The sequence below is a fragment of the Lepisma saccharinum genome, chromosome 5 (genome assembly GCF_977018435.1).
Source record: "Lepisma saccharinum chromosome 5, izLepSacc3.1, whole genome shotgun sequence".
Lineage (NCBI taxonomy): Eukaryota > Metazoa > Arthropoda > Insecta > Zygentoma > Lepismatidae > Lepisma > Lepisma saccharinum.
In genome coordinates this window covers 90,053,983-90,078,849 of record NC_139233.1, presented here as the reverse complement: position 1 = coordinate 90,078,849, position 24,867 = coordinate 90,053,983, and the positions used below count along the sequence as shown (strand labels likewise).

The 24,867-nt window shown below is 39.8% G+C and overlaps 1 protein-coding gene across 2 annotated transcripts in view; it reads left to right on the top strand.

Moving 5' to 3' along the window:
* LOC145987939 (uncharacterized) overlaps positions 1-24,867 on the top strand; it is a 351,180-nt gene that overhangs the window by 162,090 nt on the left and 164,223 nt on the right. The gene's annotated exons all lie outside the window — the stretch shown is intronic.

Genomic DNA, 24,867 nt, shown 5'->3' with positions numbered 1-24,867 from the left:
TTAGTTCAGTTTTATGCATATTGTTAATGAAACGTCGTATATTATTTTAAAAAGAGGTTTTAAAAAAATCTAATGTGCGTCGACAAAAATGTGAGTGAAGAGAAGCATATCTGTTCTGCATATCTCGCATATTTTGATAGTTTTGTCCATGAATGCATATTTCTTTTTTCCAAATAAACTGAATATTTTATAGAACTTGTGACGAATCTTCATTCTTTCTTTCGAAGATGTGTGAAAAATATCAAAATTGTAAGGAAATTTGAAGCTTTTTGGAAAGGAATTTACCCCTTCTTTCTTAGCATTATTTCCCCCTTACCCAACATGGACTATAATTAAAACTTGGAAACAATCGAAACCATACTATTATCTAACTTTTAACATTATTTTAAAAACACGGCTAATGTTACCTATTATCATTAAAATGTCCCCATTTCGAAAAATGTACAATTTGATATCATTAGTCTTATTTTTTATTATTCTGTCTGTCTTTATTATTCGTTAATTCAATCACAGTATTTTTATAATTTAATGTTTCTGTGTCAGAGGAATAGAAATAATAATAATTGTTGAAGTTTTTGATCAGGAATTATGTTTTTCTGAAATGAAGGGGAAACTTGTGTGAAAATGGGAAATTGTGCTTACTTGTGGCAACACTGAGCTGTCGTTATCGATGTCTTCTGGACGTTGGCAGCAGAGGCGCAACCACGAATTTTTGTGTGGGTGGGTGCAAGTACCAGGATAAACGCATCAATAATAATAATAATAATTTTAATAATAATAATGTTAATAAAGATCATGATAATAATACAGTTATTATAACATTATTATTATTATTATTGATTTGCTTTACTTTGCTTCTTGTGCCACTTTTGGCTAATTTGCGAAGATGGGGATGAAAATGATGAATGGATACTCGCAAACATCCATGTCCAAGCCGGGATTCGAACCGAGGACCAACATTATTATTACTATTAGTAATGTTTGATAAATGCATTCCAAATATAATTGTTTTTTACATTAACATAACTTTCATGCACGATATATGTTTGACATATATGCAACGTGTAGAGACGTGGACACTAAATTGTGTACGTATTCAAAGTTTCTTTAATAAATATTATATACAGCATATATTATTTAAATGCATTACACAACCAATTCATCCATCTCAAAATAAACCAACAGCAAAAATGGCGTAAATTGTTTCTGAAATGTGCAGCTCCCTTTCCTCAAAACAGTTGTTCATGCATTTTAAACAAAATGAATTAAGACAAGTCTTATTTCTGTCTGGTGATCACAATGCATTACAGGGAACAAATATAAAATGCGAGCGAAGCGAGGAAGAACATTTTTGGATCCAATTTTTTTGCAGGCTGAAATCAATATTGATTTAATAGGGCGCAAATAATTTCACGGAACGCCAATGCATTCTCTCTTTTACAACTTTTGTGCCTCCCCGATGGTGTAGCCTAGTGGTAACATCGTCGCCTTGTGATCAAGGGTTCCCAGGTTCGATACCCGGTGGAGGCACATAGTGGTTCGGAACCCACTGTAAGCTATAGGCCCAGTATCAATTAGCCTTTATGTGCATAAAGTAGACTACAAAAAAACACAAATCAGTCAATCAATTTTACAACTTTTTTCATTTAGATCGTTCGACGCCCAGGGCCGTCTCCTGCCGTCCCGTAGCTACAGTTTTGAAGTTGATGAGAGTAAGAAAAGCAGGGATTGCGAGCGAAGCGAGCAAGAAAATTTTACGAAAATTATTTTTATATACATAAAGTTTGAAGCTATGGGCGGTAATTGGCCCTGCAGGTACACTTGGCCGTCAATGTTTGCCCCCCTAGCCCCCTCCCCCGGAACTCATTTCCGACCAAGGATGGGTGAGGGGCAATGCCTCCTCCCCTGTGGTTGCGCCACTGGTTGGCAGTTCTCACTTGCGAGTACAGGAGTCAAGAACGAGACAGGCTTCTTCGTTCACAAGACAAAACGAAGATATGTGATGTCTCGTCACATTTCGGTATCACTCATAGCAACTGGCAAGGGGTCCCGGGTTTGATACCCGGTGGAGGCACATAGTTGTTCGAATTCCACTTTAAATTGAAGGTCCAGTCCCAATTAGCCTTAGTGTGCATAAAGTAGACTTAAAACACCAACTCAATCAATCAATCATACCAATTGAGATGTAGGGCTCTGCGACACCAACTTTTCAATATCGATTGAATATCGATATCGGGTCAATATATAGAGTATCGAAAATATCAATAATGCTCATATTGACGATACGTAGTATATTAACCTAGATTCGGTACGTCGAGCATCGAAAAATCCGTATCGTTGATATCGATATATAGAGGTCGAGGTCGATATTTTTGCAATATTGACACTTCGATATCAATGTATCGAAATGTCGCACAGCACTGAGATGTTATTCGAGAATCACTTGAAATAAAGGAACCCAAACGGGGAAGAAACAGTGTACTTCTCCTGTCAATAACATCGTGGAAGCATTTTCTGAACTGCATTTCCGTCTGTCAGACGCACTAGGATCGGCGATCCTTTTGTGTCTGGCAATCGCATTTTCCGACATTTCGCTTTGACCCGCTCGTGCGAAGGAGCTGATCCCTACCTTCCATCCCCGTTCAATCAATCAGCCCCTGTCGAGTCAAGCTTTTAGGTTTTTCGTATTCAGAATAAACCGCGTTCGCCGGGGGGAGGAAGTTGTTGCAGAACCATCCGATAGTGTTCCAAGTCGAGAAAAGGTTTTTCTCTCGCTCTTCTTCATCCTTTTCTTTCCCTGCTTCCGTTTTCGCTTTCCAGGACAGTGTTTCCAACCACTTTTCCCGGAGATTCAATGGCAAGGTTTTGGGCTAAGTTGTGTGAAGACAGAAGGCAGATACATACACACATATATAGAGATAGAGAGAGAGAGAGAGAGAAGTGGGCAAAGCAAGAAATAAACAGTGAGAGATTATTAAAGAGAGAGAGATAGAGAGATATGATGAATAGAGGAAGAAACAGGCAGTGAAATAGAGAATATGAGAGAGAGAGATGGGGATAGAGTAAGATATAAGGAGTGAAATAGGGAATATGAGAGATAGATGAGAGACGGAGCAATAAAAAGGAAATGAAAGAGAGAAATAAGTAGTGCAATAGAGAAAGAGAGAGAGAGAGAAAGTAAAAGACACCAATTCTTGGTAATTTTTACTTTCTCAAGATTAGTTGGAACATAGTTGAGAGTTTGTTCTCCTTGACTACTATGACTAGAGCGTTGAGCTGATTGTATTATCCAAACGTTTCATCTTCCCGACTCCCTGCCATTCATGTTGGGAGATGATAAGTAATGTTTTTAGTTTTTTGAGAAGTTCATCCCTTTTACACGACTCCCTGAGGGTGACTTTTGGTGTGTCCTTACCTTTATAGTGTGTTGTGTAGTTTCTTTCGAACCTGTAATTTTTAGGTGCTCTTTACACCTCATTCTTAACTTTTATAGGGATTTTTAGATAAGCGGATTTTTCCTCATATATTTTCAAAGTTGCAAAATGGCAATATGTGCCGAAGCATCCAAAGATTTCAACTCGTATATCCATTTATTATTGCCTGATCGCGAATGGCCGGGGGACAGCCTCCACGTCCCCCCTGTGCCTTCGTGGCGCAGTGCACAGAGCACGTGTGTCTCCCCGATGGCGTAGCGGTAACTTTATCTCCTTGTAATCAAGATGTCCCGGGTTCAATACCCGGCGGAGGCACATGGTGCTTCGGATCCCACTTTGGGCTCGGCTGGGCCGATGCCAGGACAGCTCTTTTCGAATTTTCCCTCTTTTTCCGAAAAACCGCTATGATATTCCAAAATCTGAAAAAAAATAGTATCTGCTTAGAATTACTTCCAGAATATTCACGTGAATCTTAATTTGCTTTGCTTTCGCTGTTGTTGATATTCTCAATAGTCTCGTGATTATGAAGTCTATTAAACTATTGATAATATCTAGACAACAGCGAAAGGAAACTACGTGATTCACGGGAATTCTCTAGAAGTAGTTCTAAGCATGGGCCTACCGAAGGAGGGGTTATGGCGGTCTGAGTCCCCCCCCCCCCCTCTCTCTTTAGGCCAACATGTTATGCAGCGAATTACTGTTTTCCACAATTTTGTAATGGAAATTTTGTCGTCCTTGTACAGTATCATTCTGAAATAACAGGAATCACTGTTTGGAACGACACAGTAACATCAATCGTTGCACCGTTTTGTAGGACTTTCACTTCACCCTGTATTAAAGTTGTTGCTTGAGAATAAGAAGCACACCAGAGTTTTACTTTTCATTTTTTTTATTTGCTTGAACTCCCATAGAAAATTCCTTGGTACGCCTATGGTTCTAAGTAATTTTCTCAAATTTTGAAATATCATAACGGTTTTTCAAAAGGAGAGAAAAATTCGAAAACAGGTGCCCTGGCGTCAGCCAAAGGTGCAGTGGAGCCTTAAACTTTAGGTCCAGTTGCCTCTCTTTGCATAGTGGACTTTGACGCAATTTCTAACATGCAAGAAATAAAGACGACGAACTGTGCCTAACTTAGAAATAAATATTGGCATTGAGAAACACTGCTTGCGGGTACCATGAATCCGAACCCCCTGCGGGGAAGACCATTGAGTTTTCCTCGAAGTAAACACTCTCTCACCTTGATTCGCAATTCCAGTGACGTCTCCTTCTGCCGCTCCAGCATTTCCGATAGCTGCGACGTGAGGTGTGTTCTGGATGCCCCCCTAGTATCAACAAACTAGAGAGCTCCGTCGAAAGTTCTTTGCTCGAAAACCGAAATTTCCAAAACGCCCAAGCTTCTGGAAGGAGAGAGAGAACTTCTAAGAACAAACATAAAGAATATTTCCTCTGCGAGAGTCTATCCTAGTAGATCCAGCCTTCCAACAAATAATGAGATTTTGTTGATTGGAGGCTGAGCTGAGCGGATAACATTCCTCAAAGTTTTCGCCAGGAGTTTAACGAACTAAAGCGCTCCTATTTAGATTCCTATCTGTCTCGCAGTCGTCTTGAAAGTTTTTGTTCCGAGATGCTGAGAGGAAGGGAGAGATTTTATGGTAATCAGCAATTTGCAGAAGGCTACAGTCCTGAACGAAATAAGGGAGGGGCAAAGGCTGCCGATGTCCCTCCCTCATAGTGATCATTCTTTCCCAAGACTCATAAACCAACTCTAAATCGTCAAATACTAAATTGTGATGAATTATCTTGACAAGTTAAGCAATGTAAGATTAACAATTGGGTCTCCCCAATGGCCACTGTCACAGAGGTCCCGGGTTCGATTCCAGATGGAAGCACATAGCGAATCGGATCCCACTTTTAACTGTAGGTCTATAGTGTAAATCACCAACCCTGAGACCTTCTGTAAACAAACCGTCTCACCGATTCGATGTATCACTCCTTCCCGCACGCCTAGAACTCGCCATGTTGAAAGTGGCACTACTTCCTTGCTGTTCACATGATTATTTTTAGAAAATAACCAATGTTATAAAATATCATTATGTACACAAATCTCTAAGCTCATTGAAAGTTACAATGCATATTCCTACAAAATGTTCACACTTACCTTGCCTTGCCATTTAACCAAGTTATTTTAGGAAGTGCACTATATTTGGCGGAACAAAAATCGTTATTAGGATGCTTGTCAAAGTTTCCAACCGCAATAAATTTACGAACTTTCTTTGTCTTGTTTTGATCATCATCATCAATATATTTCTTGGACTTGTTACAGCATTGCATATGGCTGTTTATGCCCATTATATATTTTATTTACATAAGATACAATTTATATAAAATCTACAAACAAATTTCAAATACACTCCTATCTATATCAAACCTTAGACATATACATTACCATGTTTTTTGTCTAAAAAAAATGCAAGTAAAATATATTCAATTCGCATGCAAGAAAGAAGCCAAATTTATGGGAAATTATTACTGGTGCAAAGAGTGAACCATAAAGGTGAAGCAATAAGTACAAAAGAAAGAGAATTGGGTTTAAAGTGAGACGTCATTTGCAGGCAGCGTATCCCATACTACAAATTGGCCGTTGTTTTACCTTACTTGATGAATCCTGTAACAACGCTGGATTTTCGTGTGCATTATTTCACTTCTATGAGTTTGCAATGCTTTCTGCATGCACGTGGTTTTGTTAACAGAAGGTCTCAGGGTTGGTGATTTGAACTTTAGTTCCAGTTTGCCTATGTGCGTAAAGTGGACTTGAACTTTGACTAAAACTCGACAGGACTTCTCTTCATTCGAATAACTTCTACGAAATTCCGAATTCTGGAAATTTACATCTTCTTAGAATTCCTTCTAGAGCATTCACGTCACTCTTTGTGTGGGTTACTTTCGCTGTTGGCTAGATTTTCTCAATAATTCCCGCCCTTAGCAAGTTACTAACACACTACTAACTACCTAGGTTTGTTTCTTTATTTAGTCTTGGCGGCCCATGCATTCACCAGTGGCGAACTTGCTACATTTGAGTGGAGTTCTGTTATTATTATTATTATTATTATATTGTAGTTGTACGTGTGTGCCTTAGGAATACTCAGTTTCAAATTATAAGTGCAGAGCAGTACTATTTTTAAGATTTTGCAATAATTTAGATTCAAGAGGCGATATCAAGAGATGTACGTTTTCATTGATTCATTGATTTGCTTATATTTTACTTTGCTTTCCTGCAACTTTTGGCTAATGGCGAAGATGATGAGAATGAATGATGATATGATGAATTTGATGAAGAGACACTCACAAAGAACACCCATGCCCAGGCTGGGATTCGAACGCGGACCTCTGGCGTCGTAAGTGTACGTTTTTGAAATCCTGAACAATAATTAATATACGTGTAATCAAGATCCTACATTGCCACATCGATGTGAAGGTCAGGAGGGAATTACCCCTTTCTTTCATTCCCTCTTTAGTATTTTCTCCTTCACTCCCGTGTCGGGCCTCCACGAGGCATAGTGGTAATGTCATTGTCTTGTATTCAAGGGGTCGCGAGTTCGATCCCCCGTTGAGCCACATAGTGGTTCGGATTCCACTTTAAGCTGTAGGCTTAGTAGCGATCAGTCTATCTGAGCGCAAAGTCGACTTAAAAAAAATAATCAAATCTCTCTTCTCTCATTATTTTCGTCTCTCGATTACTACGCTTCTGCTTAATCTTACTCTCTTGTGTGCAAAAGTCATCCAAAATAAAGAACTGAATACATATGGCAGTTGACGAGGCTAATGCACCAACAACTTATGAATCAGCTGTAAATTTCCCTCACTGTTGTTAATATAAAATTGAAGTGACTTTTGAATCACCCAGTGTACAACCCAGTGTACAACACAAACTAGATTTGTAAAAGTTCATGCTGAAGCCAGGACCAGAACTGAAATTCAGTTTGAAATGGGATCGGAGGAACTACACTGTACACCCACCGGGTGTTGAACCTGGTACTCCTTGATTACAGGACAAATACGATATCGGAGGAGGCACACACATTAGTCACGAAATACCCTATTGACCTATTATGTAAGCACATCGTTAGACAGCAACAACTAAACAACAAGCTGTTATTTCATAAATTATCTTGTGAGCACACCGAGCAAAGATTGATTGGTTTTTAATTTCTTTTAGCGTCAGCAACTAGAGAGGTCAGTACATTACTTACAGGCTTCTGCTCCAATATGCATAGTAGTTCATGTTACTAATTTTTTATTCCGATGTAATCTCTGTCCATGTGATATTTAAATGGTGCAGAAACATCGAGCCGTCAATGTACCCCTTGCCATTGAATCTCAATATCAATTTTCAGCTTCCCGCTGTTTTAGCAAGGTGCAAGTAATTTTTTTTTTTTTTTTTTAACTTAATAAGGGTTCACAATTCAGCCATACACATTTGACTTCTTAAGTTCTTATGATTTACCCATCCAAAATGAATCATTGCCCACCCTCATCCCATACAATTCCAATATGCATTTTACTGCGGTGATCCGTCGTTTGTGACGGATCTAGATTGACGGGCACACCGATACCTGCAATTAAAGGGAGAATCAAAGAGAGAAAGAGCGAGAGGAAAATAAATTGGAGAGATAGAAGAGATAAAGAGAGAGAGATGAAAAGAGAGTTACTTTTATGTAAAACAATTATGAGGATTCACCTATAGGAACGCCGACTTATCAAGTTTATGTATTCAGGACGCTCCTCTATTACGGCCGCTTTCCAAATCTCAACGTTATGAAGATCAACATTAAAACCTGGAAATTATATTTTAGCAAAACTAATTACGCTACTAATATTAAAGAAAGTTATCAATTTAAAGGATTAATAAAATTCAAAGAATAATACTGATATATTATTTATAAATTATGAATAGCCAGAAAAGCTAAAAGCTAAATTTGAACCTTAGTTACCTCAATCAGCTGAAAGTCGCATAGCAACGAAATAAAGTCTTCCGCTATAAAAGCGAGAAAAATCCGATAGATATTCGGAGTCATATGCAGCCCTGGCCCAAAACCATGGTAACGGTTGAAGTTTTTGCATGCGATGACGTGTGACCGGCCAAGTGAATGCATCACTCCAATGTGAAGTCACGTGAAATGACAAAACGACAGTGTTGCAGTATGCAGATATTAAACAGCAGAACAAGAACTATGTCTAGATGAGGATGTGTACTACAGGCTGCGGAAAAGGAGATGCGATAACCACTAACGCCGTCAAACGGTTGGGCGGGAACTTTACGTCACATACCATGAAGAAGTAATAGGGTCTGAGCTGAGTATGTCCTTTGCGATTAGTCCACTCAGAATTAGTTCACTTCATCAAATGATTTACTAAAGCTCATCAATTTACATTGTCGAATTCATTATTTGAGTTTTTTTTGTTTAGGTTCCACATCTTCACCGAAGAGAAAATTATGCTCATTTCTTTGTTTTCCTTGATCCTGTACATCCAGGTGTGTTATATACAGTGTACGTACAACTATAGATTCAATTGTATATGATTGTATCTTCTCCAAATATGATGTATAAAGAAACAAACTGCCGGACAACTAAGTGAGGTGAGTGTACAATTTTATATTACTATTATAGTGGAACCACAAGCAAAGAAACCTGCGCAGACTCGCGACTCCTGTGCACCGTACTCCAATGTGGAGGGGAGGGGGAGAGTGGAGCATGCTCACTTATAGTCCGAGTTGAACGGAAGAGGAGGAAGGTTCTTTTTCTTGTGGTCGCTCTTGTAAGTAAGGGGAACTGTTATTTTCCATTCATCTATTTTATCACTTCATCATCTCAATTGACTTAAATGGCCGGAAGAGCAAAGTAAATTTATCAAATATAAATACAAACACGTACCGTTTAATAAATAACCAAAATGGAATGAAAAGTTAGCAGTTTGTATTTTTATTGCTTTATGTGAATATGTAGGGAAAAAGCGAGAGAGAATTGTACACCAATGGCAAAGAAATGGTAGGCGAAGTATTTACCAGGATTATACTCCCTACATTCCTGCTCATAATAAGGAGTCGAAGGCATCTTGCTTAAGGATCTTTCTTCGATGTAAACCTAAAAGTTGACTTTTCAGATTACGTATATAATCTTCTGGGCAGAAATGCGCACTGCAGATTCTAGCATTAGCATGATTCACGTTAGCGTTCACACACGAATCCAAAGCTCGGTGACCGAAGAATCCTTTTGAAAATCGTATATAACGTATATATTATGGTCAACGTACTTGGAAGATGTATCTTGTGCTGAACTAAAATAAATAATAATAACAAGTGGTGTGCGGTATCTCGAAAAGTCGGGATCGGAAAGAAAAATTCCGTCCCTATCCCGACTGCAGCAAATGACTTCCCTACTTTTCTGGATCCCGAGCAGTCGGGAAATACCGAATGGTCATTTTAAAACGGTATTAATTCTTGACGTTTTCTGCATTACAAGTGTCTGGAACTTATCGGAAATTGCTAGTTTTCATTCCAGAAATGCAAAGAAAATCACTTAAGGTGAAAATGAGAATTTGAGATTTCCCGACTAGTCGAGAAATTGCGAATATTTCCCGTCCCGAATGTCGGGATTTTAAAAAAAATTCCCGTACCGATCAATAATATTCTGTCCCGCATAACAATAAATAACTATCTATATTTATTTTCAATTTGTCTGAAGCCACAAAATGTAAATGGGTGGAAATGCTCATTTGTGTACTCGATTTCGTGTGTTCAGTTTCTGGCATGGTTTCCTATCTGCATAGTGCAACACTAGCGCATACATTTGGAATTCATTTCATGGATAAATTCACCTCTTACCGTCGTTTCGTCATCACGAGTAAACAACGGATTGGCCCAACCTATACTTCTAATAACCTTGGTCATATGTGGTTTTCACTCGTATGCACTTCGCCCAAAGTCCCGCCAACAGGGTTTTCATCCGTTGGACGACGACTTATCTGAATGAGGATCATTTCGGAAACCTGGTAGGGGGACGAGGTTGTCACCTAAACCCAACCAGGACCTTTCGGTTGATAATCACCAGCAGAGTCTGTATTAAGGCGACTTGTGGCTTTCACTCGGGTACTTTTTCTCACCGCTAACAAGCATTTGATCTTTTCACAGGCAGCAGCAACTTCAAGATAACCTACGCAAAGAGCTACAGCTTGGAATAGCGGTATCATATAAAGCTGGTGATATCAAATAAAAGATTTGTGATCGAGAATACAGCAGCAGCATCGAATAAAATTAATCAATAGATATAAACAAAGCCGTTCAAGGATTAAGAACGGAAGGTTCCTACCTGTATCGCTGGCCTTAAGAACAGTGTCCGATATGCCTTTGACATCGTGTAACTGAAGCTGATTGGCTGCTCGTCTCGTGTACGTTATCACGTCAGAATTTTTTGGCCGGAATGACACAGGAGTATCTCAAGACACTAGAAATACAAGTAGTGAACCGAATCCTTGCAGAATAAGCTAACTTAGGACAAGTATTCCATTCTCCAAGACGAATTACGTCTTGAATAAGGCAAATTAAAGCGTAATCATGGCAGATATTAAATTTTACTTAACCCCATTTCTCTGTTTGCTTCCGTAATGAGGCCGTCTTAGAATAGAAAGGTTGTTTACCGCCTGTCTCTTTTAAAGACGTTAGAAGCTCAGCGTTTCACGGTCATGAATTAATGAATTCTTTGGATCATAGGAAAAAAAGGGATCTGTGAAGGGATTTTTTCGTTGGCGATCCATCATCCCTTTTCACGCGACCGTAACCAGAAACCAGATACCGTACCAAGGATCTGCAACGGTAATTTAATTATTTTTTGCCATCCTTTGGCGATGTCAGGCCCTTGTCAGGCACAATTAATCATTGCCCGTCACCGAATGTTCCTTTTGTTGGTGCTGGCTGAGTGATCCCTTAGTTCCGCCAATAGCCGTGTAAACAACGCGGATGCAGCCTGAAGAGGGAATGTCACGTCGGCTGTGACGTCAGGTATTCGTATGAATAATCGCTATACCAGAGGCAAATTGCCTATTGAGTCGTCAGATTGTTGTTGGGGAAGCAGTGTTGTCAGGTGGTGGGGAAATTGGGGAGTCTTTGAGGAAATTGGATTGTTTCGAGTGGGAAATCTTAATCATAAAGGACATTTAACTCTAAAGCCTGTAGGCTATTCTAAAACAGGTTATATTGTATATATGTGTATTACTCTCTGAAACTAAGCCTTTTTTAGGGTAAAAGTCTGTAAAATATGCCCTTTCCCTCCTTGAAGGTTATGCAATATGGTAAACGAGCGTGCTATTACCCAAGGGTACGTACCGTATTACACACGATCAGCACACTGAAATCCCCTCCTGGAAAAGATTGATTTGTTTTATTTTACTTCGTTTTTTGTGCCACTTTTGGCTAATTTGCGAAGATGGGGATGAGTGATGATATGATGAAAATGATATGATGAAACTGATGAATGCGTATCAATCCATAGGATTGTATGTTTATTTTATTAAGTCTCTCTGAACGCTTCATGTTGACCAGGGCATTCACTTGTTTTTCTCTCAGCTGTCTCAAGCCTCTTAGGCATGTTTACAATGCATTGTGTTGTGCCATGCAAACCTCCTGAGCATTCAGGAAACAGGTAACACTTCTGGGTTTAGTGTCAGCGGTTTGCATGGTAGCAATTATAATAAACACGATTCGGCGATTCGGCATCGAGGAAGAGCTCGATGGCCAGGGAATATAGAGGTGAGACAAGCTGGGAAGTGACTGGACTTTGGGAATTGAGTTGGTAGAGAGAGGAGGTCAGCAAGGCAGGAGGTCGATAGTGGAAGCACGCTTTGGTCAACAAGTTAGAAGCTTACAGAGGACTTCGCTATTTTGATTCAGCTCAGAGACTTCAGTTAGACAGGTAATTATCCTACACCCAGCCATGATACAGGTTCAACGGTTCACAAAATCCAACGAGTTGCCATTGTCTTTTCAGTAGTTTAATTCCTTTGTGTAATTTGTACCTTTCGCATGCCAAGCAATAACTCGTCATGTCAATGACGAGTGGTCTCATCAAGAGGATGAATGATGAGTAGTTTACATCACCCCATCAATTAACTGGTTCAGATCCCTTCATTCTGTAGAATGACACGAATGGACACTCGCAGACATCCATGTCCATGCCAGGATTCGAACCCGGGATCCCTGGCGACGTAGCGCGATGTGCTAACCACTCCGCCACGGGGGCCGGCCTTCCTGGAAAAAAAGTTCACAATTAATATATAAATATAAAATGGAAACACTGTAATTGGAGAAATTTGTGGAGCAGTTAATTATGAACAGCAGTGTTCAACCAAATTCTTCTGTTTATTGATTTTTATTATATTCCACATAAAACCACAGCAACACTTATGTTTGTTTTTGGGCCGGTGTTAACAACATTGTGAGGGACTCCTCTATACAATTTAATTTCTAACTTTTAGGCTAATTTATGTGAGATATTTTTCTTTACACATTTCAAGTACCTTGTTTTTTCATTTCTATTCTCCCTGTAGAGAAATCGTTGTAGGTGTAAAGGATATAGCCTCTCCCAAGCATTGGCGTGCCCAAGGAGGGTTTGTGGGGGTAACCTCATTTGTCCAGCATTACAAAAAAATAGTTCAAATGCTGTAAAAATGGTTTCATTGATTTGTCTTATTTTACTTCGCTCTTCTGCTATCTTTGGCTAATCGCGAAGATGAGGATGAGTGATAGGATGAAATTGATGAAGATACACTCGCAAAGAACTCCATGATGAAATTGATGAAGATACACTCGCAAAGAACTCCATGCCCACACGGGATTCGAACCTAAGGCTTCGTAGAGCGCTGTGCTAACCACTCCACCACGGAGATTGGCTACTGTAACAGAACTTGAAGTACAAAATATTAGATTGGAAGATGCTCCTTTAGTTTAACATAGTGACAATCAGACAGCTGGTGGTATACTTTGCGAAAATTTTGCTAACTGCGGGGATACTATCTCCCCTCACTCCGAGCGCTGATTTCTAATTATCCTGGACACTGCCTCCCCCCTCCCTTTTCCTTAAATGCGGCCTGGTGACGTGTGGTCATGGCATCTAGGCCGATCCAGGCCTCTATCTGTGACCAGACTGTGGTGAGCTGGTCGGAATTAAAAGGTGTCGAATTTGTATTTTCAAATGGTCCTGAGAGGGTGTACTATGGTGAACTCAATTTTGCTTTCAATTGTTCTTTTAACATTGTAGAAAAAGTGCTCGTAAGGTGAACGTTTTAAAACCGGATGTGTTAAAAAAAATGTCCGTACGGTCCAAGTTCTAATTTAGTAACAATACAATGAAATCCAGGAATTAGCATTGTTCAATTGTCGTCTGGCATTTTCACCGCTTGAAAAAAAATTGCAGACGGTCGTATTTCCTTTACAGCACTTTAGCCACCTCTTCTTATTACTGGAAGCGTTTTCTACGGTTGTTTATGACCTTGAGGCAGAGCTGCAGAACAGCGGGTGGATGCATTAAACTGATATTTGTGGCTCGTTTGGGAACCTTTTCTCTGCGTCTACCTTACGGCTATCATTGTCTGCGGCGACTGCAGCACGCTCTGGCGGGCGGATGGAAAAATGAACCGCAACTTCCGCCCAGGAGCCTCGTTTTAATCTCGAGTGAGAGTCTATAAAAATATACAAGTCGCACCTGAATGCTCTCTCTCAACGTTGGCCGTGTCTAGACATGCTACGCGAAGGCAGGCGTAAACGCGACTCGAATTAAACTTTATTGTGGAAATCATCACTTATATTTGACGTAGAAATTTGAGATTCTTTAAGGTCCTCTTTAGACGAAAGAATTTTTCTTAAAATTTGTGCCGTGACCAAAATGTTACCGTGTAAAGTGAAAATACTTATGGCATTTCTCAAGGATAGATTTGGTTCTATTTCCGTAGCATAACCAATCAGAAGCGACCTCTAGGTCACGAGTGCAGATGTAATGGCGGCCGCATGAGATGTAAACAATGTATCACTTCACACTTTTAAAAGCCGGTAACTATTCAACCGAGAGGAATAACGTTCCTACCATAGGCGGAGTTCTGGAGGGACCGGGGGGAGAGGGCTGCCCCCCCCAACTTAAAAAAAAGAAAAAAAATAACACATGATTAAGTTCAGTTACTACATTTTTGTTATGAAGCCATACCGCAAATCTTGACGTTTGGCATGTACGGTAATTGCGCCGCAATAGCGGGTCTTAGACGATTTGATTGGTGTGTACAGTTTGTAGAGAGAAAAACGTAAAATTACTTTGTGTTGAGTCAACAGTTACTGCTGAGGCATCAAAAGAACTTTTCAATTTAATTTCTCCAAAATTTCTGAAGCTTACTATTGTACTGTACCTTTTTTAAAGTAATACGAGTATTGTATCAATAAAATTTAATGAAATGCAAAATGCAATAATCGTACTGTTTGTTTTGCTTCTTTTAAAACTGACAACCAATATACTAATTAATATTTGTTTACTTAACGAGGAAATTTAACATTTTCAAATCTAAAAGGCCTAAAACTAAGTGTTTTTAAGTTGTTGTTTTTTAAATTTCCGGCGGAAGGCCTCCGAACCCCTTATAAACTAGGGGATATTCAATAACCCTCAGGTACATCATATGCTTCTCCCAGAGTCTGGCTCCCCAAAGCAAAAGCTCAAACTCCGCCCATGTTTCCTAGAAAAAGGTTTTAGGTACAAAGCAATAGCGCTGCTTAAATACATACATTATAACTTATACAGTATAATATGGAAGAATACGCATATTAGTTGTTTCAATGTAAACACCGTGCACTCGCCATACTCGACGTGCCTTTCGTGCTGTAAATTGTAATTGCAATTGCTAACCGAAATATTACATGAAATGCTTCCGTGGAAAGTATCATCTGCCATATGATTTTTGGAAGCATTTTCATAGCATTTTTACTAGCAAAAGTGTTGAAGGAAATGCTTTCGTCTAAAGCTAGTCTAAGTCACAACTTGAGTGCGAGGCTGTGAACGTTATTTGGCTGTCGATTTGAGTGTTTCTACGTGGTTTCATCCAAGAGTAAATAGCACATTTAATTTTTTTGTGTCAAAAGGCTTGTGGAAGTTACTTCTCAAAGTATAACTCGTAGAATGTGTAGCATGTATGATCTGAAACGAGTCATTCTTTTCTTACTGATGGCCATCTAAAGTCAATAGTAACTTCCAATAATATGTAAACGCATATGTTTAAATGTGAATGCAAGAAGGGAAGAACATTTAAAGTAAATCTTATATTTGGAAAAGTGTGCAGCTCAAAATATTTGTCCTGTAGATGAAAATATGTGATTGTAATGTATTTGTGCATGAAAAAACGAATCTGCAATTTGTTTCCTTGTATCACGTATAATTTAGCCAAAAATACAAAATTTGAAAGTTAATAAGAAACGTAAGGTACAATAGCCGAAAGTGTGTTTCTCCTGTGTTACAAAGAATGAATGCTCGAAATTATACATTGGCATGACAGGATAAGATGCATGCAAGAAGGTTACATGAAATACTGTTGCTTCCTCTGTGAGTGGGACAGTCGGGACAGAGATAATCATTATGTCCGTAAACACTGGCCGCTACTACAGGCATCAAGAACATATCACGAGATCTAATTGAGGAGCCCCAAAATGTGGGATGCGGCAACGAGGAAGAAGCTATTTTAATATAATCAATCAATCAATGTATTTCTGTCCCATTACACATGAAGCTTGGTTTGATGAGAATGTTTGACAGAGCACTAGGCCGAGAAGGCCAGCTTTCAGGTACCTCTGGACGAAATTCCCACACTTAAGTAATGCAAATGTTAAGGAAGGTGTGTTTGTTGACACACAGATTAGAGCCGTTTGATTCTACTCTTTCTGATCCAGCAAATGCAGCATGGCAGGCATTCAAGTTGGTGTGTTCTAGTTTCCTGCGTAATGTCAAAGCACACAAATATGAACTACTGTTTGTGACATGGTGCACTGATTCCATATCATGGGATGCCACACGTACCTCAAATTACACTTTCTGGACTCACATGTGGGCTTTTTCCCGAAAAACTTGGGAGCAGTCGGTGATGGTCATGGGGAAAGGTTCCACCAGGACATTGCTGTGTTTGAAAAGTGGTTGGAACGGCAGTATGCTTGCTGACTATTGTTGGTCTATCATCAGGGAGACCCCTACAGATATGTACAAGCGTAAATGCTCCACCACGTCATGTTTGTAGGTATTGTTTCTGTGCTTTCTTACTGTATAGTGTATTGTAATATGCCTAACACATGTATCAGGTGGCTGTCCAATGAAAATGATACGTGATAGAAGCATACGGTTTTCACACTTCAATTCTGTATTCTGTGTTTAGTCCAATCACATGATTTCATCTAAAGGACAGAAAATGTCTTCAAATTTGCATATATATATATATATATATATATATATATAAATATATAATATATAATTAAATAACTTGCTACTTCCAAACAGGCATGTGTATCTAGAACTATACGAACTAGATGTGTCTTATGTAATAATAATAACGTTTATAATCAATAGATTAATAAGATTAACACGTAAATTAATAGTTATTAATAATTATTATCGCATGAACAGATCAAGAAGAATGTATTCATTATATGGCTTATGTAGCTATAGTCAAGATCAATAACATTTGTACAAAATAGTTGCTCTACCAATGAATCTTTTTAAATGTATTATTTATTGAATAACAAAATGTTGTTAAGTCCCTGATGATTACTTTTATGTGTATTATTAGTCTAGTGGTACTGGTAGGCTTAAATTTTCACATGCACAGATAACGCTAAGCTGTATATATTGAGAAGAATATTATATATATATATATATATATATACTTCTTCAGGAAACTGAGGAGGGGGTGGCAGAGGGTGTCTTTCCCCCCCCCCCCCCATGCTTGACGTATCCATTTTATTGACAATTGAAAATGTTTTTTGAAAATCTCTTGACATGTGTTAAAGATTCCGGAACGTGTGTTAAACTTTTTTTGTAATGCATTCAATTGTGTGTGTAAAAGTGGGGAAACGCCAAAAGTGTTGATTTTTCCTCCAAGCTCTCAGCGATTCTCTTTTGTTTAACAATGCATGTGTTGTCAACCGAACGGAACAAAAGCGCTTTGATTCGGATGATGGCGGAATTCCCGCCACGGGGAGTTTTGATTGAATTGTAGATCAGCCGTAATTTAAAAATCGTCGAAAAGCACATGTTTTTGTTTGGAAACCACAAACAAATGGGTTGCAATAAGAGGGAAATCGGGCTGAGCGATGTTTGCGCAAAGAGTCGCATTTCAAATGACCACCGCCTGCTATCTCTCGTGTTCACAGAGGATATTGTTCCCCAACTGGTTTCCTAGTACTGGAAATTACGGGAAAACGGAAGGATAGATAATGTTGGACCTGTTTTGGTAGCATTGAGCACGTAATCCAGGGTTCCTATTGACCTGTAAATTCTGGAAAAGTTAGGAAATCAGCTTACAAGTAGTGTTGCAAACGGGACGAGACGGGACAGGCTTTTAAAAATTCGAGACGAGACGAGATTGACCATGTGTCATAAGACAAACGAATATTTTCGAGACGAGACAGCTATTCCACGAGACGAGACAGGCCAAAATCTCGTCTCGTGGGCAACACTACTTACAAGTGAAAAAGTCAGGGAATTTAGTACTTTCAGAGACCTTGCAAAATTAGGGAAATTAGATGTTTTTGTCCAATAAGCTTCTTGGTTGTAGATATCATGTATAGAAAGATTATTTTATATTTTTTAAGGCTTATATATTTATTTGATGCTGGGCCAACCTCAGAGCCGCTTTATGCAAGGGTAATACATGGTGTCCCACGAACGGCGCAACTGGGAATTAAGAGTGGCGTTACTTTGTAACCGAAACCTATACATACATAAGTCATACACCAAATGTTAGCCCTGTCCAAGTAGATATTTTTAAACATAGAAACAACAAACGGGGTGCTGTGTTGTTCATGCAGTGTTGCCAAATGTAAGGGAAAGTGTAAATTTATTTTTCCACAAAGCATGGAAAATTGCATGTCAAACATTCGTACGGAAATTTGGACGTCAATTTCCACCTTGGGTAGGTGGACTATTTCGCCATCTATAGTTCAGAGAAGAAAACCGATCGTTTTCGCGTATAGCCAATCCTGAAATGTCTCGTAAAGGCGTACCGGTCCAAATGGGTGTTTTTTAAAAAAAAAAATGAGGTACAGTGGCAACACTGTTGATGTTTGAAGGCAACAAAACGTGGGTTTAGTGATGGTCTATGACATGGAAATATTGGAAACAGGAAAAAATGAAAATGAAAATTACGGTGACAAAAGTGTTAGAGTAGGTAAGTAACACTTTTGTCACCATAATTTTCATTCTATTTTTTTCGTGTTTCCAGTATTTCCATGTCATAGACCATCACTAAACCCACGTTTTGTTGCCTTCAAACATCAACAGTGTTGCCACTGTACCTCATTTTTTTTTTAAAAAACACCCATTTGGACCGGTACGCCTTTACGAGACATTTCAGGATTGGCTATACGCGAAAACGATCGGTTTTCTTCTCTGAACTATAGATGGCGAAATAGTCCACCTACCCAAGGTGGAAATTGACGTCCAAATTTCCGTACGAATGTTTGACATGCAATTTTCCATGCTTTGTGGAAAAATAAATTTACACTTTCCCTTACATTTGGCAACACTGCATGAACAACACAGCACCCCGTTTGTTGTTTCTATGTTTAAAAATATCTACTTGGACAGGGCTAACATTTGGTGTATGACTTATGTATGTATAGGTTTCGGTTACAAAGTAACGCCACTCTTAATTCCCAGTTGCGCCGTTCGTGGGACACCCTGTACCTTAGAATACCCACTCCGGGTCTCCCGCGTGACAGTCAGACGCCGCACCGAGTAGACCAACGTGGGTCCCTAAATAACGAACTAATTTTTGTTGTGAAACTGTTATTAATATTATTATAATATAATAACCCGCTGCGCAACAGCCCATGAGGGCCAAGTCCTACTACCTACCGACTGCCCGCCTCACTCAGGTGGGAGATCATCCAGTTGCGGGGTGACGTGTGGTTAGCACGAAGAACCAACCCCCCGTCGTTATCGTACGGTTTCCATGGAAATATGGTGAAATGCAAAACGTGAAGTTCTTGCATTTTACACTCAAAATTTCGATTATTTTTTCCATACTTTTGCTTAGGTTATTCTGCTGCAATAACATGGTGTAGAAACAACGCCGTTGCCTTGTAAACAAGGGGTCCAGGATTCGAACCCCATTTTTGCACTGTAGGTGCAGTCCCGATCAGAGGTCTGCGCGAAACCTGTCCCAGACCCGCAACCCTTACAGTTCTGAATCACACACGCTACTTTATCGCGTATGGGAACCATCCAGCACACATACATCGCCACCGTCCCACATACATGCTACGCAGGGCAGTATCCTTGAAAACAAAACAAAAGCGTTTTTCAACAGTTATGACAACTGTAGTGGAAACTGGGATTCATAAATAACAACTCCATACACATGTAAGGTTTGTATTAGAGAACAAAAAGAGAATGTATTAAATCCAGTACTTTGCTGCAAGTTCTCACGCAGTTTTACTTGTCGTTACATCCTGTCTTGTACGGAAGAGGGCCTCGCATAAAAGCCACTTTGCATAAATTGCACTTATTAAGTGAAGAGTGGACGCTACTTGTAGAAGCTTGTGGTTCGCAGGTTGCTGTGTGAATGTGGATAAGGAGAGACCGCGCAACAATGAGAGGAAGGAAGCTTCAATGGAAAGTAGCCCAGGTTGTTTTTGCCCCCGAGCGTCTGGCAGTGTCCCACAAGGGGGCGTACCTCCATACGTCAAATGGCAGCGTGGGCATGCGGTGAAATCGCCGAACTATCCCTTTGAAGTTGTTCACAAAGGGAATGAAATTGCCTCCTCATTCTGGACCACTTACTGCTGCTTCTGTCTGAAGTTGACGTGTTGTTTCCAGCAGAGAAGATTGTGTGTAAAATGCGTGGGTTGACGTTGAAACAACGATTTAAGATATACTGCTACAGTGTGTTTCAAAAGTCATGCAATACAAACGTTAATCTCTTATAAACTTTCTTATTTTGTAGCTATCAAAGTGTATACGAAATATGTTCCGAGTTCTGCTTCGGTAGCAGTGATGCCAACCCTAGTGTTTGGCATAATGGTAAAATCTATCATCATGTACTCCCTGGGAGACAGAAATTCAATTCAGAGAAATATATTTTCAGGAAATAATTATGTTTTAAATATCGCCAGATCTTATTTGTACAAGGTATGTCCTGAAAGTAATGAGCCAAGTGATATTACTCAAAGTTAGAAACATCTGTTTTTATTCTATCTTTGGTAATACATAATTTGGACCTTGTTGTTACTTTTCCACATCACATCCAGATCGGACAACACATTTATGCCAGCGTAACGGCAGCTGGAAAATGTCACGGTTGTGTAGAAGTCCGTTTCGGCACGACGTAACCACATGCGAACCTCATCCTTCATCTCGTCATTGTTGTCAAACTTGGTACCCCAAATGCTGTTCTTCAACGGAACAATCAAGTGAAAATCGGACAGGGCTATTTCTGGGCTGTAGGGAGGGTGCGGCATTAGCTACCAGCCGATCTTTTCAATTTCCTGTGCTGTGCGCCCAGCTGCATGGGGACGGGCACTATTATGTTACAAAGCTTTGATAATCAAGCGTCATTATGATGTCCTGTATAGCACTGTCCAATGTTCAGATAATGTGCAATTTCTCGTACAGTTATTCTTCTGTCACTTTGAATAAGCTCGTCAATCCGGTCCGTTGTTGCGCGTGGAAGCTGTTTTAGGTCTTCCACTAAACAATGCCTGCGTTACCATCTCTAAAATGTTTCACCCACTTTTTACTGGTCTGTAACCCATGCAGGCATCTCCATAGAAGTTCTGCAAATCCTGATGTATTTCTGCAGATCCAACGTTTTCACCAGGGGTTTAAATTCTAATGGATTCTATTGGGTCCCGCTGGAGGACCGGAACCTTTTTTCTCGCACAATTTAAATTCGGTCCAAATTGCGTATTGTTTTATTAAAAAACTGTTACTGGACTGAATTTAAATTAATCCGGGAAAAAGGTTCCTGGAATGTATTTAAATTGATTCAGAAGAAATGGTTCCTGGACCGTAGTTAAATTCAACCGGTAAATAGTTTTCTGGACCGAATTTAAATTCAGTCTCAAAAAAGGTTCCTGGCCCGTATTTAAATTGATCTGGTAAAAAGGTCCCTGGACCGAATTAAATACTTTACAGTTAAAAAGGTTCTTTACGGTCCAGAACCCATTTACGCTTGCTGATTTTCTCTCCTGGACCGGAATTGAATTTATTTAAAATTCCTGGACCTTTAACAACCCTGGTTTTCACTAACAAGAAATTCCACGACAGCACTTAAACGAAACGAACTGTCTGCGAACGCAATTTTTCTCTTACTGACACCAGTATCAGCGAAAGTGCGCATGCGCCAGCATGTGATTCATGTAGTGGACAACAGATGGCTGTATCTACCATAGGTGTAGTTTCTATTGAAATGGTCAAGGCCTGAGAGTAATCGAACAAGGCTTACGATTTCAGTACATGCCTTATACTTCTCCAGCAGACTCGTTTCATACAAAAGGAAGTAAGGCTATACAAGCTTCAACAAAATAACACCCCGGTTCATACTTTCTTTATCTTCCTGATTTAGCTCGCGAGGAACGTTTTGTGGTGGGAAATTAGTTAGGTTCGATCACAAAATAAAGTCGTCGAATTTTCTGAAACTTGTTCAAGTAGTACTGGGCGAGTCTTTTAAAAGAGGCCCCGTGGAAAATGTGCTCCTTGCTTGTAGGCAACCCTGGTACACCGAAGAGAAGAGCGGGGCAGAGAACAGTCCAGGATATGTCATGTCATGTTGTCGAATATGCTTGGCACCGATATCCTGGACTATTCTCTAACCAGCTCTTCTCTTCGGTGTACCAAGGTTGCCTACATGCAAGGAGCGCATTTTCCACGGGGCCTCTTTTAAAAGACTCACCCAGTATATTAAAACCATTTCATTGGTGGAACCATTGTAATTAATTTACATTGGGAAATTTCCAATTTTGCTTAATTATACAGTGCGATCGAAAAGTCCCCGCACTCACTTTTTAAGAATTTATTGTGTAGAAAGTAATGCACATGGGAACGAAAGGAATACATATATAAATGCTTTAGTCCTTGTACTACACAGAAAAATAAATGTAAACCAAAAGTGAGGTATACTGTAATGGCAACGGTCGGTAAAACACAAACAAGATGACATATAACTTTAAGCGCATGAGGAAAATGTTTCCAAAACACAAACATAACGCAACACAAACAGAACATAATCACATAAACACACCATGAAGGTTATGCTGCACTCCCTATGGACATTGCAAAGTAGTGTTTGGTTTCCAGTTCATAGGAAGTGTTGAAAATGGCCGCCATGTTTCTGTAAACACATGTCTACACGCTTACACATGTTCCGCGACACCTTCCTCAATGTTTCCGCTGGAATTGCAGCAATAGTGTCAGAAATTGCTTGTCGGAGTTCATCCAATGTGCGAGGGTTGTGTGTATATACTCTTTCTTTCAGGAACCCCCAAAGAAAGAAATCGGGGGACGTGAGATCGGGGGAACGAGGGGGCCACAAATTTTTGGAGATGATGCGGTTCCCGAAAAACTCGCGCAACATAGCCATTGTGTCGTTTGCAGTATGGCACTTTGCCCCATCTTGTCGGAACCAACATTCACGCTCATCCTCTTCCAACGTAGCCACGATTTGTTGCACCAAATCCCTGTACACATCGCCATCCACTGTGTCCTCAAAGAACAGGGGTCCAACAATCCTTCGTCGCGAAATGGCACACCAGACACCGACCTTTGCAGAATGTAGCGGTACTTCATGCAGGGCATGTGGGTTTACAGTTGTCCACATTCGGGTGTTTTGTGAGTTGATGTATCCACTGAGATGAAACCATGCTTCGTCGGTAAAAAAAAAAATTATCGAGAATGGCCACATTGTTGCGTGTGAAAGCACGGAACCACCGGCAGTACTTGATACGCTTATCTTTATCTAACGCTTTCAGCTCCTGGACGACTTTCACACGATATGGGTGAAACTTGGCTACTTTCAGTGCCTTCTGTGTGGATCCATATGATACTCCAACTTCTTGTGACAAACGTCGTATAGATTTTCTTGGAGATTGCACCATTCGCTGACTCACGTTCTCTAGGAATTCGTGTGTGACGACCTTGGGTCTTCCACTTCGTTGTCGATCATGCGCTGAGCCTCTTTCACGAAATCGTCGAACAAGATCATACACTGCACTTTTTCCTGGCACCGGATCATCAGGGAATAGACGTCTCCATTTCTCCACACAACCTCTGTATGTCTTACACTCAAAATATGCTTCTAACAAAGCGATTCGCTGCGCTCGCTTAAATGGCATTGTGGACCGACTGCACAATAATGACTCACACCACTGACTGTAATTGCAGTGCAGCTCTCCCGGGACGTTATCGCATTCTTCAAGGTCATACCAGTCACTACTAACAACGTTGCCAACTCATGTTGCCTACTGACCTCGTAGCATATTTTCAAATTATGAGTGCGGGGACTTTTCGATCGCACTGTAGTAAAGAATCAATAACGCAAGTTTGCAACTCCAAAATAGATGCATAAATTGAACTTAAAACTGTAGTCATCCGAGAATAATACACGAGATCCTAGCACAATTTAGTCGCATTTAGCTAATTTAATATTTTAAACAGCACTGTTTTTATCGAGAGGTTGGCAACGCTGATCGGTAGCCATGTGTTTCTCTTCTCTTTATTTTCTCTCTCTCTTTTCTCTTTCTTTCTTTTCCTTCCATCCCATCTTCTTTCTTTCTTTACCTTTTCTCTCTGTTTCTCTTTCTCTGTAATTCTTCGATTCTTCTTCTTTCTTTCTTGTCTTTAAATGTTTTATCTTTCTGTGTCACTTTCATTGTGTGCTTTTACCTCTGTTACAAACGATTATCACTACGTGAAAATGCTTATTAACTTGCGGCCAGAGCTCACCCTGGCTCACGCGTTGGCAACTCCCTTATACTCCTAATAGAATAATAGACGAAATTTTCTAGGAATCATAGGAAGACAAATGTAATTTCTTGACATTCCTGATGAAAGTTGACATTCATTAATTTTTACTCTGGTGCAACGTGGTTTCTGAAACAAGTGTTTTGGTCCACAGCACAGAAACTACCCTCTGTCCCAGGAATCTG